Source organism: Nycticebus coucang, chromosome 21 (assembly GCF_027406575.1).
Source record: "Nycticebus coucang isolate mNycCou1 chromosome 21, mNycCou1.pri, whole genome shotgun sequence".
Taxonomy (NCBI): Eukaryota; Metazoa; Chordata; class Mammalia; order Primates; family Lorisidae; genus Nycticebus; species Nycticebus coucang.
The window spans coordinates 27252298-27270414 of NC_069800.1; the positions used below are offsets into that span (position 1 = coordinate 27252298).

The 18117-nt window shown below is 39.2% G+C and overlaps 1 protein-coding gene across 1 annotated transcript in view; it reads left to right on the plus strand.

Moving 5' to 3' along the window:
- Window positions 1-16043: 16043 nt before the first annotated feature.
- The window catches only part of PAK5 (p21 (RAC1) activated kinase 5), a 363878-nt gene continuing 361804 nt past the window's right edge, over window positions 16044-18117 (plus strand). Inside the window, exon 1 of the mRNA XM_053574481.1 lies at window positions 16044-16357. The gene's annotated coding sequence lies outside the window, so the exon portion shown is untranslated. The remainder of the gene's footprint in view (window positions 16358-18117) is intronic.

The following is an 18117-nucleotide window of genomic DNA, read 5'->3' on the forward strand; positions in this document are numbered from 1 at the left end:
CTAGGGCTGAAGAATATCCTCTTGTGTACACACACACACACACACACACATATATGAGACATTTTGTTTTTTTCATCTATCTGTCGTTGGACATTGGAGTTGTTTCTATCTTTTGGCTATTACAAATAATGTTGCTCTGAAAATGTGTGTAAAGATATTCATCTAAATTCCCACTTTTAATTCTTTCTTTTTTATTAAATCATAGCTGTGTACAATAATGCAATTATGAGGTACAATGTGCTGGTTCCATATACAGTCTGAAATATTTTCACCGAACTGGTTAACATAGCCTTCATGGCATTTTCTTAATTTTTGTGTTCAAACCCTTATACTCTTCACTTAGTAAACTTCACCTGCACCCTTCCAAGATATACCCTAGGTGTGAACCCATCAATCACCCTCCCTCCACGTTCCCTCCCCCTTTCCTCCCCTACCTTGTCTCCTTCCCAGTATTTTTTTACTGAGATTGGGTTGTAGCCTTCGTATGAAAGCTATAAATTAGTTTCATATTAGGGCTGAGTGCATTGGGTACTTTTTGTTCCATTCTTTGGATACCTTGCTAAGAAGAATATTTTCCAGCTCCATCCATGTAAACATGAAAGAGGTATAATCTCCATCTTTCTTTACAGCTGCATAATATTCCATGGTGTACAAATACCACAATTTGTTAATCCATTCATGAGTCGATAGGCACTTGGGTTTTTCCATGACTTAGCAATTATGAATTGGGTAGCAAAAAACATTCTGGTACAAATATCTTTGTTATAGTGCGATTTTTGGTCTTCTGGATATATACCTACCCTGTTTCCCTGAAAATAAGACAGTGTCTTATTTTAAGGTGTGCCCCCAAAGACACGCTAGGTCTTATTTTCAGGGGACGTCTTATCTTTCCTGTAAGTAGGTCTTATTTTCGGAGGATGTCTTATTTTCGGGGAAACCAGGTAGTAGAGGAATTATAGGATCCAATGGAAGATCTATTTTTAGATCTCTAAGTATTCTCCAAACATCTTCCCAAAAGGACCATATTAGTTTGCATTCCCACCAGCAGTGCAGAAGTGTTCCCTTTTCTCCACATCCACGCCAACATCTCTGGTTTTTGGATTTTGTGATGTGGGCTAATCTTACTGGAGTTAGATGATATCTCAAAGAAGTTTTGATTTGCATTTCTCTGATGGTTAATGATGATGAGCATTTTTTCATGTGTCTGTAGGCCGTGCGCCTGTCTTCTTCAGAGAAGTTTCTCTTCAAGTCCCTTGCCCAGCCTGAGAGGGGATCACTTGTTCTTTTCTTGGCTAATACATTTGAGTTCACTGTGGATTCTGCTTATTAAACCTTTGTCAGAGACATATCCTGAAAATATCTTCTCCCATTCTGAGGGCTGTCTGCTTGCTTTACTTACTGTGTTCTTGGCTGTGCAGAAACGTTTTAGTTTCATCAGGTCCCAGGTGCCTGAGGGGTCCTCCTCAAAAAATATTTGCCTAGGTTGATTCCTTCAAGAGTTTTCCCTGTGCCTTCTTCTAGTATTTTTATAGTTTCATCTTTAAATCTTTGATCCAGTGAGAGTCTATCTTAGTTAATGGTGAAAGGTGTGGGTCCAGTTTCAGTCATCTACAGGTCGCCAGCCAGTTCACCCAGCACCATTTGTTTAATAGGGACTCTTCCCCACTGAATGTTTTTAATTGGCTTGTCAAAGATCAAATAATGGTAAGTAGCTGGGTTCATCTCTTGGTTCTCTATTCTGTTCCATACATCTACCTCTCTGTTTTTGTGCCAGTACCATGCTGTTTTGATCACTATTGATTTATAGTATAGTCTGAGATCTGGTAGCATAATTCCTCCTTCTTTCTTTTTATTTCTGAGTAATGTCTTGGCTATTCGACGTTTTTTTTGATTCCATATAAAACGATGTATTATTTTTTTGAGATCTTTAAAGTATGACAATGGAGCTTTAATAGGTATTGCATTAAAATTGTATATTGCTTTGGGCAGTATAGACATTTTGACAACGTTGATTTTTTCCCAGCCATGAGCATGGCATGTTTTTCCATTTGTTAACATCTTCAGCTATTTCTTTTCTTAGAGTTTTATAGTTCTCTTTATAGAGATCTTTCACGTTCTTTGTCAGATAAACTCCCAAATATTTCATCTTCTTTGGCACTACTGTAAATGGAATAGCATCCTTGATTGTTTTTCCAGCTTGGCTATTGTTGGTATATATAAAGGCTACAGATTTATGGGGGTTGATTTTGTATCCTGAGACATTGCTGTATTCCTTGATCACTTCTAAGAGTTTTGTAGTAAAATCCCTGGTGTTTTCCAAATATACAATCATATCATCTGTGAAGAATGAAAGTTTGATCTCTTCTGACCCTATATGGATACACTTGATTGCCTTTTCTTCCCTAATTGCGAGGGCTACAACTTCCATTACAATGTTGAAGAGCAATGGAGACAATGGGCAACCTTGCCTGGATCCTGATCTGGGTGGAAATGGTTTTGACTTAACTCCATTCAATACGATATTGGCTGTAGGTTTCTTGTAGATGGTCTCTATTAGTTTAAGAAATGTCCCTTCTATACCCATGTTCTTAAGTATTCTGATCATGAAGGGATGCTGGATATTATCAAAAGCTTTTTCTGCATCAATTGAGAGAATCATATGGTCTTTGTTTTTTAATATATTTATGTGCTGAATTATATTTATAGATTTACGTATATTGAACCAGCCTTGAGACCCTGGGATAAAACCCACTTGGTCATGGTGTATAATTTGTTTGATGTGTTGCTGGATTCTGTTTGTTAGGATCTTGTTGAATATTTTTGCATCAATATTCATTAGTGATATTGGTCTGTAATTTTTTTTTTTCTTATTGGGTCTTTTCCTGGTTTGGGGATCAAGGTGATGTTTGCTTCATAGAATGTGTTGGGTAGTCTTCCTTCTTTTTCTATATTTTGGAAAAGTTTGAGTAGTATAGGTACTAGTTCCTCTTTAAATGTTTGGTAGAATTCTGATGTGAAGCCATCTGGACCTGGGCTCTTCTTTTTAGAGAGATTTTGTATAGTTGATGCTATTTCAGAACTTGATATGGGCCAGTTCAACATTTCCACCTCATTCTGGCTAAGTTTTCGGAGGTGGTGTGCTTCCAAGTATCCATCGATTTCCTTCAGGTTTTCATATTTCTGAGAATAAAGTTTCTTGTAGTATTCATTAAGGATTTTTTGAATTTCTGAGGAGTCTGTTGTTATTTTGTCTTTGCCATTTCTGATTGATGAAATTAGAGATTTTACTCTTTTTTTTTTCCTGTTTAGGTTAGTCAAAAGTTTATCTATTTTATTGACTTTTTCAAAAAAACCCAACTTTTTGATTTATTGATCTGTTGTATAATTCTTTTGTTTTCAATTTCATTTAATTCTGCTCTAATTTTGGTTATTTCTTTTCTTCTGCTGGGTTTTGGATTGGAATGTTCTACCTTTTCTAATTGCTTGAGATGTCCCATTAAGTTGTTTACTTCCTCTCTTTATGTTCTCTTGAGGAAGGCTTGCAGTGCTATAAATTTCCCTCTTTGGACTGCCTTTGTGGTTTCCCAGAGGTTCTGACAATTCGTGTCTTCATTGTCGTTTAGTTCCAAAAATTTGTTTATTTCTTGTTAATCTCATCTATGACCCAGCTATCATTCAGCAGGAGGTTATTCATTTTTATTCAGTTTCCATGTTTTTGTATGAGTACACAGGTTCTCAATGTTATTGAGTTCCACTTTTATTCCATGATGGTCTGAGAAGATGCAAGTTATAATTTCTATTCTTTTAAAATTGCTGAGGTTAGATTTGTGACCCAGGATGTGATCAGTTTTGGAGTATGTTCCATGAGCTGATTAGAAGAATGTGTATTCAGTTTTGTTAGGATAGAATGTTCTGTAAATATCTTTTAAATCCAAATGTTGGATGGTTAAGTTTAAATCTAAAATTTCTTTGCTTAGCTTCTTGTTGGAGGATCTATCCAACACAGCTAAAGAGGTGTTAAAACCTCCAACTACTATGGACCTGGAGGAAATCAAGTTGCTCATGTCTGTTAGAGTTTCTCTTATAAATTGAGGTGCACTTTGGTTGGGTGCAGAAATATTAATAATTTAGGGGTGGTGCCTGTGGCTCAGTCGGTAAGGCGCCAACCCCATATACAGAGGGTGGCGGGTTCAAACCTGGCCCCGGCTGAACTGCAACTGCAACCAAAAAATAGCTGGGCGTTGTGGCGGGCGCCTGTAGTCCCAGCTACTTGGGAGGCTGAGGCAAGAGAATCGCTTAAGCCCAGGAGTTGGGGGTTGCTGTGAGCTGTGTGATGCCATGGCACTCTACAGAGGGCCATAAAGTGAGACTCTGTCTCTACAAAAAAAAAAAAAAAAGAAAGAAATATTAATAATTTAAATCTCATCATATTGAGTCTTGCCCTTAACAAATATGTAATGACCTTCCTTATCTTTCCTTATATTTGTTGGTTTAAAGCCTATTGTATCTGCAAATAAAATTGCAACACCTACTTTTTTCTGTTTTTCATTTGCCTAGAATATAGATGACCATCCCTTCACCCTGAGTCTATATTTATCTTTTAAGGTAAAATGAAATTCTTTTATACAGCAGATATTTGGTCTGAGTTTTTATATCCAGTCAACCAGCCTGTGACTCTTTAGAGGACAATTTAATCCGTTCACATTAATAGAGAATATTGATAGGCCTGGTATAATTTTGGGTATCGAGTTTTTTGAAAGACCAGTGGACATATTTAATCCTTTCGTCACTGTGGAATTTGGAATTTGATCAAAAATTTCAGAGTGAGTTTACTTTTGTAGTGGAGAGTTGCACTGGCCATTATGGAGAATAGGTCTGAGGATATCCTGGAGAGCTGGTTTAGTTATGGCAAATTTCTTCTACATATGGAGGTCGTTAAAGTATTTAATTTCTCTATCATAAATGAAACTCGGTTTAGCTGGGTAGAGGATCCTGGGTTGAAAGTTATTTATTTATTTTTTTTAGGAGATTAAAAGTTGATGACCACCCTTTTCTGGCTTGAAAGGTTTAAGCAGGGAGATCTGCAGTCATTCTAATATTCTTCCCCTTGTAGTTTATGGGTTGTTTTTTTTTTTTACATCTGGCTGCTTTCAGGATTTTCTCCTTCATATTAACTTTAGTAAAGTTAATTATGATGTGCCTTGGGGATGTCTTATTCAGGTTGAGTCGTGCTGGGGTTCTGAAACTATCTGCTATCTGGATTTCAGGATCTCTTGGCATGTCTGGGAAGTTCTCTTTCATAATCTCATGAAGAAGGGCCTCTGTGCCTTGTGAAGCTACTTCATCACCTTCAGGAATTCATATAAAGTGAATATTGATTTTCTTTGAGTTATCCCAGAGCTCTCTGAGAGAATGATCTATTTTTGCTCTCCATTTCTCTTCCTCTTTGAACATTTGGGATCATTCAAAAGCTTTGTCTTCGATGTCGGAAATCCTTTCTTTTGCATGTTCCATTCTGTTACTGAGGGATTCTACGGTATCATATAAGGCTGCAACTTCTTTTCTCAATGTGTCTAAATCTTTGGTGATTTTGTCTTTGAATTCATTGAATTCTTGAGATGTCCTCTGAATTAATCATACAATTTCTACCTCCATCTTTACTTCCATTTGTTGATCTTGTTTGCAATCCAAATTCTAAATTCAATTTCAGACATCTCAGCTATCTGTTTGTAAATGGGATCCTCTGGATTGGCTGTTTTGTCATTCCTTGGGGGAGTAAAACTGTTCTGTTTATTTATGTTGCCAGAGTTTTTCCACTGATTCCCCCCCTTGATTGTTTTTCAGTGTTTAGCTAGATGAGCAGGTAAGGTGAAATTGGACTGGAAAGTTCTATGGTTGTGGTTGACCAGCCCTTCGCCTTGGAACTGGGATTGGTGACTGCAGCTTTTCCTGTACAATTTTGCAAAGGACTGGTACAGTACTACAGTCTGTGACTCTAGAGGCCTGCTTGGTGTAGTGGGGGTAGGTGGCTCTGCCTTGTATTCAGCTGATGTCTGTCCAATCCTAGTGAATAAGCAACACTAGGTTGCAGTCTCAGCTTTGGTGTAATACAAGCAACTAGGACATCCCCTCCCCCACTGGTAATATCTGAAAGAGGACAATCAAACCTTCCCACTACAGTAAAACTAGGGTCCCACCTTGGAGGGTCCTCAGGTAATTTGTCCAGTCCAATTGTCCCAGACAGCCCCCATTCTCTAGCTGGAGAGTTCAAGAGGACTCCAACAACTAGATGTTAGGAGTCTATTGGCAACTCAAGTGTGATTTGAGTGCCTCTGGTGCTCTGATGGGTTAGAGAAGCTCGTCCAGTGGGAGGTTTAGAGCCAGGGGTTGATGCTTCTTACCCCACCTTGGGCGTCCTTCACCACCAGACTTTGGTTGCCCCAGCTTCTAGTATTCCCCCTGGCAGTCTCTGTTAACCCAGTCTCTGTGGCCCTGTTCTGTCCAATAAGCAACTACGACAGGGCTATGTGCCTGCCATAGTCAAAGTGAGGTTGTTGCCTCCTCCTCATGGTTACCACAGTCTCCCACCATCCAGCAGGGGAAGGTGAGGTCTGCCTGCCTCAGGAGCTCAATGGCAGGTGAAGAAAGTTCCACCTGAGCTCAGTCCAAACCTGAGGATATCCAGACAGCAAAATAATTTCTCCCTTTGCCACTGCACCTTTGTTGCTGCTGTTCTGCAGCTCTGGAATCCCTATAGGGTAAGGTCTGGTTCCCTCTGGCAGGCCACAGAGTTGGGGAGATGACTCTCCAGAGTTAGACCCCAGAAGGATCACTCTACTAATGCTGAAGTTGGGTGGGATGTGCCTCCTCTTGGGTTCATGCACCTCAGCAGTTTCCAAGCCTCCACCAGCAGTGCAGGAACCCAAGCCTCCATCTGCTGCTGAGACACTCTTTTTTGGAGGCCAGGTCAGTCACCTTTCCCTCTATGTCTTTCTGTGCAGTTACCGTATTCACAGGTACAGCACAGCTATACTGCCACTGTCTATGCAAGGCCCAATCCTAGCCAAGAAATGCAGACATTCTGGATTCAGGAAGAGTTGGACTTCTAGACTGCCAGGCCGGGGGTGGGGGTGGTAGTGGTGGGTAGACTGAAGGATCAAGGTGGCAAGGAAAATATTTGTTCAAATTTCCTGCCAGACAAGGGAATTCCTAGACTCACCGCAGGGGCTCTCTTGAGAAGGAGTCCCAACTTCCAGCAAGTCCCTTCAGTGGGGTGAGGAAGGAGAGCCTGTGTTTATAGCTCACCAGTAGAGATCCCACAGAAAGCAAGCAACTCTTTTAGGGGAGGGGACAGCCACATAACCTCTTTGGAATGGGATCTTTACCTGAAAATAGTTTCTTTGGAGTCGAAACTTGCTTCTGCAGGGAAGACGAGCAATTATCTACCTCATCTCTCAGCTCTGCTCCCCTCCTTTGGCTTTGTTGGGTTCTTTCTGGTCATTATCTCTCCCTCTGGACTGGAGCTTCTATTGAGAGCTGGCTCCATTCAGCTATCGTCCCCCGTTTCCCCTTGTTCTGATGACTTGGGAGAGGTAGGCTACATGTCCGTCCTGTCCGCCATCATCCCCACTTTTAATTCTTTTGGATATATACACTGAAGTGGAATTGCTAGATCCTATGTTAATTCCATGTTTTTCTTTTTTTTCTTTTGAAGAAATGTCATACTGTTTTCCATAAAGGCTGTACCATTTTTATCTTTTCATCAGAAGGACACAAGGTTTCCAATTCCTTATTTTCTGGATTTAAAAAATATATATCCATGCTAATATGTATGAAGAGTTATCTCATTATGGTTTTGATTTGCATTTTCTGATTAGTGATGTTGAGCGTGTTTTCATGCGTTTTTTTAAGCACCTGTATATTTTCTTTAGAGAAATGTCTATTCAAGTCCTTATTTTACTCAATTGTTTGGGTATTTATATTTTTGAGTTTTGGAAGTTCTTTGTATGTTCTGGACATTAATTCCTTACCAAATCACTATTTGCAAATATTTTCTTCCAGAGTGCATTTCACCCTGTTGATTGTGTTCTTTTCACAGAAGTCTTGAATTTTGTTATAGTCTAATGTTTCTAATTTTTCTTTTGTTGCCTATGTTTTTCATGTCATATTCAAGAAATCATTGCCAAATCCAATGGGTTTGCCCTTGTTTCTTCTTAGAATTTTACAGTTTTTTGGCTCTTACATTAGGCCTTTGGTTGATTTTGCATGTGAATGTTCAGTTTTCTCAATACCATTTGTTAAAAAGACTGTTCCTTTACCCCATTAAATCATCTTGGCAACCTTGTCAAGATTCATTTGACAATGGTTTGGCACCCATATCTCAGTGGTTAGGACACTGGCTACATATACTGGGGCTGTCAGATTCAAACCCTGCCAGGGCCAGCTAAACAACAGTGACAACCACAACCAAGAAATCACCAGGCATTGTGGTGGGTGCCTATAGTCTCAGCTACTTGGGAGGCTGAAGTAAGAGAATTGCTTAAGTCCAAGAGTTTGAGGTTGCTGTGAGCTGTGATGCCACAGCACTCTACCGAGGGTGACATAGTGAGACTCTGTCTCAAAAAAAAAAAAAAAAAAGGAAAGAAAAGAAAAAGAAAGAAAGAAAAGAAACAGAATCATTTGACAATATGCAAGGGTTTATTTCTGGGTCCCATTCTATTGCATCAGTCTATGTGTTTTTCTTTATGCCAGTATCACAATGGTTTGATTAATATAGGTTTGCAGAGGCTTTTGAAATTAGAAACAGTGAATTCCCCAACTTTAATATTTCTATGCAATATTATTTTAGCTATTCAGAGTCTCTTGAAATTACAAATGAATTTTTTGGACAGATTTTTCTATTGGTGCAAAAATATCATTTAGCTTTTGCTAAGGATTGCATTGACCCTGTAGTCTGATTTGGGTACCATTGATATCTTAACAATATGAAGTCTTCTAATCCATGAATATGGGATGTCTTTCCATTTACTGTCTAATTTATTCAGTGATATTTTGTAGTTTTCAGTGTATGAGTCTTTCTCCTCCTTGGTTAAGTTAATTCCTAAGTATTGATCCTTTTTAATGCTGTTACAAATTAAATTGTTTTCCTCATTTTCTTTTTGGATTGTTCATTGTTACCGTATAAAAATGCAACTGATTTTTATGTGTTATTTCTGCATCCTGCATCTATGCTAAATTAATTTAATATTAGTTATAGCAGGCATGTTTGTAGTCTTTAGGATTTTCTACATAAAATATCATGTTGTCTGTAAACAAAGGTAGTTTTATTTCTTTCTTCTTAATTTGAGTGCCTTTTATTTCTTTTTACCTTTTTTTCCCATAATTTCTCTGGATAGCATTTATATTCTACATGGCAGAATCTAGAGATGACAACCTATGTGCAGAAGCTCACAAAAAAAATGTAAGTCTCTTTACAAAAGCCAAATAAAAAAATTTAAATAACTAATTAATAAAAATTAAAAACTGCTAACCTTTTGGCTTAGTTACTACCCTGTCCTGACAATGAAAATAAAAATAAATAAATAAATCTATCCTAAATAAGTGTTTGTGAATGGTAGGCCCTCAGGTAAAATGCACTTGACTTTTCATATCTATCTGTACTGAGTCTAGATATAGAAATGCCTTTTTAATTTTTTACCCTATTTCTTAGTGGACTTCACCCTAAACTCCTTAATTTTAGCTAAAATATAGTAGCCAAGTTCAGACCACCCACCTAAAACATGACTTTCTGTCATTTAACTGGCTATCTTAAAATCCTTGTGTGAAAAAAATTACATCAATAAAGGAAATTTCCATTTGTAAGAGTGTCTGAGCGGCAGGAGGACTGAATCAGTAGAAACTCTTACCATAGTTCTAATAAATTTACAGGACAAGTCTTAACTTTATTTAGGATACTTTTCCTGGTCTTCTTTTCTTCACCTGGCAATTTACAGACAACCTTTTTTTCCCTGGTATGAGCAAATAATGATACAATAGTTAGGCCCAAAGTCTTCTGTGCTTTTGAGATATAAATTTTCCGCCTTTTTTCAACTAGCAGTCATCTTTTTAAAATGCAAATTGTTACCTAGCTAACAATTGTTTAAGGCAATAAGATAAATAATTAAAAAGATGGATAATCTGAATAAAATATGTATATATTTAGAAGCCAGCAAAAAAAAAGAAACTTTATAAAAGCTATAAGATGTGTTTCTGTCCATATGTCTACGTGTGTATAGATGTCATGTGTATGTGATATTTTACCACAAAAATATGTAAAAGAATGCTAATGAATTGACTCAAAAAAGTAAGCACATAAACATTTTATCAGAAAAATAAAAACTAACTCAAATGCCTCTTGGTTCATGTCACTTTAGCAGTCTTTGGTAAATGAAACTAGTTTGAAAATTGTTATGTTTTATGGTCATAAACTGCTATCTCTGTAATACTTTTAATATTATTAGATTTGATTGTAAGCTTATGTTTTTGGTTTTGAGTCTCTGGATTCTGAGGTCTGGCCATAGTCTAGGGACACGTTCTTAGTGTCTAGTCCAGCAACTACAAGGCACAATCAAACCTAATACGGCCCCTTCTTCCTGGCCCAGCTTCACCTCCTGGCTATTCTAGGAGGGGTTAGATCCTCTAAGCAGCCTGTCTTCTGTCTTGAGCTCTGTACCTGGTAAGTATAATCATGGCACAGCAGACCCTGTCCTAAGTTGTCATCTTGGCCACTATGTCGTTCCTTGAGACCTAAGAGCACTGGGAAAGATGCTGGAGACAATATGTGTGTTATAATTCTTCTGAATCAAATTCTTTGAATTTAAAATTAAATTAAAATTCTTTTCAGTAATTTAAAATTTTAAAGTTGCGTTATACTAAATTCAAAAATTCATAAAATATGAGTCATTTTTAAGATAAAATATGAAAATATATTATTTTTATATTATATTAAAAAACTAAATATAATTTAGATGTGCCACAAAAAATTGGAAACTGATTACAGTTCAAAGTTACTTTAACATCCTAGGTTTTTCTAAGAGTTGGCACTATTAATATACCTAACTAAAATTACTACATATAAGAAAAATATGCAAAATATACAAAAAGTAAGATTTTTTGTAAAAAATTATTGAAAAATATAAAACTATAATTTTGTTAAAAAGATAACTTTGTCTAATTTATAAGTTTAGGAATTATTTTAAATTAAATAAATAATAATTAAAAATGAATAGATATGAAATTTAAAAATGACAAGGGATAGAGAAGATTTATAAAAATCTTAACTTACAGTCAAATTAATTAAAATTAAATAAGTTTATAAAATTTTATTAAAATTAGCTTTACTGTTAATAATACAGTAATGCAAAGGTAAAACTTAGCTTTCTCTTTTGACCAAGATTTTCATATAATATTAATAAAAATAACAAAATATTTTGTTTACCTTTTGAATAAACAAAAAAAAGGCGAGGAGAGAGACATACTATTTATTTTTTTATTAGCTTGTGTTTTAGTTTGTCTCTATTAGATTTTATGATTGTTTGGGGAGCTCAGTCTCCTCTCTATCAAAGAATGAGGTTTTTCACTAATACAGTCCAGTTCGGGGGTAGAGGGAAGCCAGAGAGAGTGGGAGGAAGACTTTTGGCAGAAGGAGGGAGGGGATGAGGCGGGGTCTCACCTACACTGCACATTGTGAGGGTGTATAACACACCCGCTGAGTGAGGGCTCTTCTGCAAATGAAACTTTACCCTAGAAGTGAGAACAACGTAACCTAAAAATTGTACCCTCATATTAATTTGATTTAATTAAAAAATTAAAAAAAATAAAATTAAAGAGTGGAACTGAAAAAATAAGTGAAGTTTTTGTTTTATAAATGCTTCAAATTATCAATTTGGCTAAATGAATGAATAATTTTATAGAAACCTATCATCTTGTTTTATGACAATTGTTTTTAGCCTGTGATATTTGACAAACTTTCCAAAACTCAATACTCTAAATCCAGTCTTTTGATCTCAAATGGCTTTTTAAATATGAAGGTCACTAAATGTCTGAAAGAGACATATTAGGCTTATTTGGCAAGTTAAAACAACACAGGAAGCATTGTCAAATATGACATGATATTTTACTTTCTTTAAATTATGTTTATGTAAACATGTTATTAATATGTTACAACATTGCACAAAATTCCTAAAATTCTAAGTATGTCTTTGGTGTAAGTTTTCAGCAATAATTATGATTATTATATTAAATTGTTATATGTCACAAAAATACCCAGCTTTATTTGTCAATTGTCTCTTTGGTCATCGCTATTCCAAGACTTCTGTCATTTAGAAACAATTATCATTTTATTTTGATATTTCTCAAAAAGTTTCTTTTCTTTTTTTTTTTTAACTGGCTACAGGATGAAGTTTGCTTCTTCAAGGAAAGTTATGGAAAGGACTGGCGAGTTTTCTTGAATATAGGTTTCTGATAACTTTGGAGATAATATATCATTGGACTAAAACAAAACAAACTTCTAGGACTTTCATTACAAGACTGATGCGTCCGTGAATATAGCTAACTCTACATCAAACAGAACAGAAATTAATTATATGGAACTACACTAATTTTTTATAACTTTTTGTTTGAAACATTGTTGATTCTTTCTGTATTTTGTTTTCTGAAGATCAAGAAAACTTTTTTCCTTCTTTTGAACTATTTATAGCTTATAACAAAGTATGTATTTGTAAGCAAAATTTGAAGCATTTATTTTTCTCTCCACTTGATTTCTCCAGAATTTGAAAACTATTTGTGAGTGTATTTAATTTATGGCAACATAGTTATTTTACTTAAGTTCAGTAGGAATCTGTTTTCTTCTATAACAGGACATAATGAAAGCCACTGGCTATTTTGCCAAGGTTTTCACTGGATTGGCATATTTTTATAGGTGTCCAGACTACATTGACTTTATAAGGCCAGTAATAAGCCCTTTGGAAAACCTTGCCAGATAATGTCATCAATAAAATTTCCTAATATGTGGTAGGTAAAAAATGCCACTTTCTGACAGGTTCAGGAAATTCAAGTTACTTTGGGACCTTCAGAAAAGAGACATTTATCCAATTCATACAGTTATCTAGAGGCACGGATAAATCTTTGGCTTGACTCAAGAGGTTTCCATGTCTAACCTGAGATTCCTTACAACAAAGTTCTAACAAAGCCATTTTTTTTAAAAGCCTATATGGTCAATAATTATTCTTACTGTACTTTATGCAAGTAATCGGGCCAAGTATATCAGATTGAATTTTATTTTTTAAAATAAAGTAGACCTACTATGATTTGTCTTTAATAAAAATGGGAAACTGGAGAAAGAAAAAATATATGTGTGTGTATATGTTTTAGAAGAAGTCCACATGTTATTAAATTCTAGACTTGTCCACTGTTTTTAAGTTTTTGGATATTTGCCTACAGTTTGGGTTAATCCTGAATTCTTTCCTGCCTACAAGTCTCCAAGTAACATTTCAATCCCCCCCCCCATATTCTTGACTTAGATTCATTGAAATTGCCACTGTCTTTCCCTGAGACCCTCCAAGCACACCTTGAAACATGCAAACTCGAGGTGAAAAAAACCTGTCAGATTGCCACGGCCTACTTCCACTTTAACTGAAGATGCTTTGAGTTTAACATGTAGACACTTCAACTAAATGCCCTATAGACTCTAAGGAAACTACTCTATGAACTGTTCCAAATATTAACTCCTATTTTTCTTCTATTTGAAAACTCATCTGCAGTGTCAGCTCATGGAATGAAACACAGCTGCTTAACTGAACTAGATGTATTCACAGGACTAAGAGACTGATCAAAAAGATACAGGATGATACATTTAAATTTGTTCCAATTTTTTTTTTCCACTTCTTAGTCCAAAGATAACAGTGTGGCTTTTAATATGTAAAACCTTTTCATTTCAAAGTAGAGACTGAGATGTATTTTACCCCAAAACATATTTCTTTGACATAGTTCAGGATGCAAACTAAACAGAAGTGGCACTGCAAATCTGCCTTATGTATGCAGGGTTAGGGGCACATTTATATCTGCAGAAAAACATCTCTATTAATGCAGTCAGGTCTTTTCATACCTGAGCTACAAAAGACCAACTGAGAGTCTCCACTCCCTTCTCCATAGACTTAAGAGAGGCTTACTACACTTAGTACTAAAGCTTGATGGAAATACTAGTCCCTAACTACAGAGTGTGTGCCAAAAAATGCCACTTCTGACGGGTTCAGGAAATGCAAGTTATTTTGGGACCTTCAGAAAAGCAAAATGTATCCAATTTAATCACTGAATGATTAAAAATCTCTCAGTGACTGTAGGCCTGATTACAGAAGAAATTGCAAAGAACCTTAGGGTTCAGCAAAGATCCTTAAACTCTCTAGCCCAGGTAGTCCCAGATAATCTGGTAGTGCTAGGGGAGTCTGTGAGGCGTTAAACACTGTCTGCTGTATCTATATAAATATCTCAGGAAAAACAGAAACCTGAATATTTTCTATGCCTGACTGTGTTTTGAACTTATTCACTTAAATTCTCTAGGATTTCAGATCAGTGCTATAAAAACTCCTGAAGCTAGGACTCTCCCTACTCATCCTAGGGTTCAGTATCTAACTTACAGTCCAGTGTTCACTAAAATGCTGTGCTACGACTGTAAATAAAAGTGCTAATTACTTGTCATGAGAACCTTGGGTCTGTAGTCACGCACCCATGAATACTTGGAGACAGTTGCAAAATAGTTTCATTCCTCCTAGCTCAACCCCAACTGTGGTCCTTGTCAGCAGGAAGACGCTGGATTAGTGATCTTTTCTTTTCCATTTCATTAGTCCACACCTCAGGAATGAGTTGGGATGAACCCTGAGAAGGAACTAAAACCACATACAGTCATTGTTCCCTAGCTTGCTCTCCTATAATTGCTTACTACTCCAGAGTCGTAAAGCTAATGATAATAAAGATTCTATCCCACATATAACATTAAAAAACCTAAGGCTAATTTTTGAGATATCTTCCAGTCCCTGAATTCTGGTGGACAGGCTGACCCACTCAAACCAGTGGCCCATACCAAGGAACTGATTCAACTGGTCTTGTGACACCCCCCCACCACCACCCAGAAACTAACTCAGCACCAGAAGATAATTCCTACCTCTCTGTGGTTCCACCCTGAAACCAACCAATCAGCATACCCAATTGCCTAGGCCTTTGTGTGCACCAAACTATCTTAAAAAACCCTTCCCCCTAATTTTGTAAGAGATGAATTTGAGACATTCCTCCCTTCTCCTTGCAGGGCACCTATGATGTTAAAATTTTCTGTGCTATAACACCTGCTGTCTCAGTGTATTTGCCTCTTCTTGAGCAGCTAGCAATGAACCTGGTTGGGCTACAACAGTCAGAGCTTAGGCCTAATGAGATTCTTCTTTCCAGGGAAGGCGCATCAACCCAGGGACACCTTCGCTTGAGTTGCCATCCCATCTGAAATGTGGAGGAATCTCTAGGGACACCAGGGACCGTTGCTGGGTTCACTGATAGAAGGGTGGCCGCTCAGAGGTCGCAGACAGGGGTTGGCTAGACCCTTGCTGCTCAGCGTGGGGGGAGGACCAGCAGCATCAACCTCACCTGGGAGCTTGTTTGACTTGCAGCATCTCAGGCTCTCGCCAACTGCATCTGCCTGCGCAGTGTTAACTCACGGACGCATTAAAGTTTGAGAAGCACAGGTCCAGGGCCCAGCTGGGAGGTAGCAAAGGAGCTCCCCGGTGGATGTGCCATTTAGCCTCTTCACCTCTCCGTCTTTGCTCTTCTTTTAAGTAACGCTTAACTCTGCAAAGATCCTAAACAAAATTTCTGCAAACCCGGGGTCTGTGGGGAGGGGGCGCGCAGGAGCTGCCCCTTCCCCAGACCGCAGAGAGAAAGTGTGATCGGATTGGCTGCCTTCCCCGACTCCCAGCTCCGGAGTGTAGACACGCCCCCCACCGTCCTCCTCACCTCCACCCCCTGCAGCTGCCACTGCCTGCCTCCAGCCGGCTGCCGCGAAAACCCGGAGCCGCAGCGCGCGCTCATGGACAGTCCGCCTAGGGGCGAAGCCGGGCAGCTGGGCATGCTCAGTAGCTGGGGGAGGTTTGGGTGGAGAGTAGAAAGCTTTGGCTCTGCCTCCCACCGCCTCCCTCCGGCCTCCGCCCCCCTCGCCCCTACCCAGCCCGTAGTAGTTCCCCAGCGTGCGCCCGCGGAGACTGGGAACATGGCGCTCGGAGCGATGGAGCAGCCGAGAAGGGAATGAGGCACCTCCGCTTCGCTGACAGCCAGCCATCAGGTAGGGCAGGCGCGCCTGGCGGGGCTGCCTGGGTGGGTATCTGCGCGAGGAGGGTCGCTCGGGGGGATGCGCACGGCTGGTACCCAGAGCATCTTGCTTTGCTGGGAGAGGATGCGAAGCGGAGCTCTGTGACAGCGCGATTGTGCATCTGGTCGGAGATGCCAAAGGCTAGGGACTCGCTGCCTGGAGGGTAGGGATCGGGACCGCCCACTCCCAACCCCCAGCCCATGCGCTTGCCATCCAGCCTGGGCTCTGTATGGGTCAAATAAAGGGTAGTTCTTTTCTGCTGGGCGGGAGGGCGTGGGGGAGAACGGCCGATACCAGCCCCCAGAGCGAGCTGGTATCCTGAACCGCTGGCAAGCCCAGCCCCACTTCTTTGTGTATACAGCCGCTCACGCCCCAGGGGTGCCACGGTGCCCGCTTTGCCCGAGGAGTGTTGGACACCCTGCCAGGGCAGGATCTCCACATGGTTTTTTCTTTTGGCAGGTGTAGACTGGAAGATGCAGTCGCCGAGGCTTTATAGGGCTCTGTTTTCCTTTGTTATTTGCCTGTGTGTGTGTGTGTGTGCGCGCGCGTGCCGTGTGCCGTAGTGGGTTGTAATGGAAGAAGAGAGAACTTCTGCTTGTGGGCACTGGTGTGGGCAGAACGTGGACGAGGATCTCTATTCTAAACTCTTGTCAAAAATTGTGTGAGATGTCGGCCTCCCGCCTGAAGGGTGAACTTGAGAAGTCCCAGGAATTGTCGGTGCCCAGTATGGAGAAGAACCCTGATTGCGCCTCCTGAAACCCTCTGTGTCCAGGGCTTTAAACTCAGGGTGTGTGTTAACTCGTCGACCTTAGATATCAGTCAATTAAGGGAAATTTGAAGCCCTACAGGTACTTGCAGTGGTCTTTAAAAGCCAGAATAATAAAGAAAAAGAGAAGTTGGCACAAAGCCAGACGAAAGTGTCATTCTTAATAGCTGATGACAGTTTGGTAGGCTGAGTACACTTTGGGGGAAATCAGGAAACCTGGGATTCCACAGGGTCCTACCAAGAAATAGCCACAGGGTCTCAAGTAATTCACAAAATCTCCTAGCTCACCCTTTTCTCGGGTGCGGAGCTCGTAGACACTATTTCTCTTACTAAGTTCAGATGGACAAGGTACTCTTTAGAAGTCCCCCTCCAGCCTGGAATGCTGTGAAATTAACCAACACCTCTGCTATCTTATATTTGTCTCTTGTATATTCATCAGCAGCTCACAACCCACTGAGTTAAAGGTAAATTTAGAACATGTGTTTATTTTTTCCTTGATAGTTTAAAGGGCAGGCATCCGTGAATATGAAATTTAGAGACACTTTTCCCTTCACTTGCACTATTTATTTTTACAGGCTTAGGTGGCAAGGATGAGTCAGTATCATCAAGATGAAGGGAGGAACGCAGTGTGAGGAGAGCACATTTAAGTAAATTAGGGCTATACGTGTCCAATCTGATAATAGTGTCATGACTTGGAATACATACGTGCAGAGCTGAAGTGCTACTAATGGAAAATGATAGATGCTTATGGCAAGTTCATTGATAGCTTAGGCCTTGGAATAAAAAAAGTTGTATTTGTGGCTCAGTGAGTAGGGCGCCGGCCCCATATGCCGAGGGTGGCGGGTTCAAACTCAGCCCCAGCCAAACTGCAACAAAAAAATAGCCAGGCGTTGTGGCGGGCGCCCGTAGTCCCAGCTGCTTGGGAGGCTGAGGCAAGAGAATTGCGTAAAAGCCCAAGAGTTAGAGG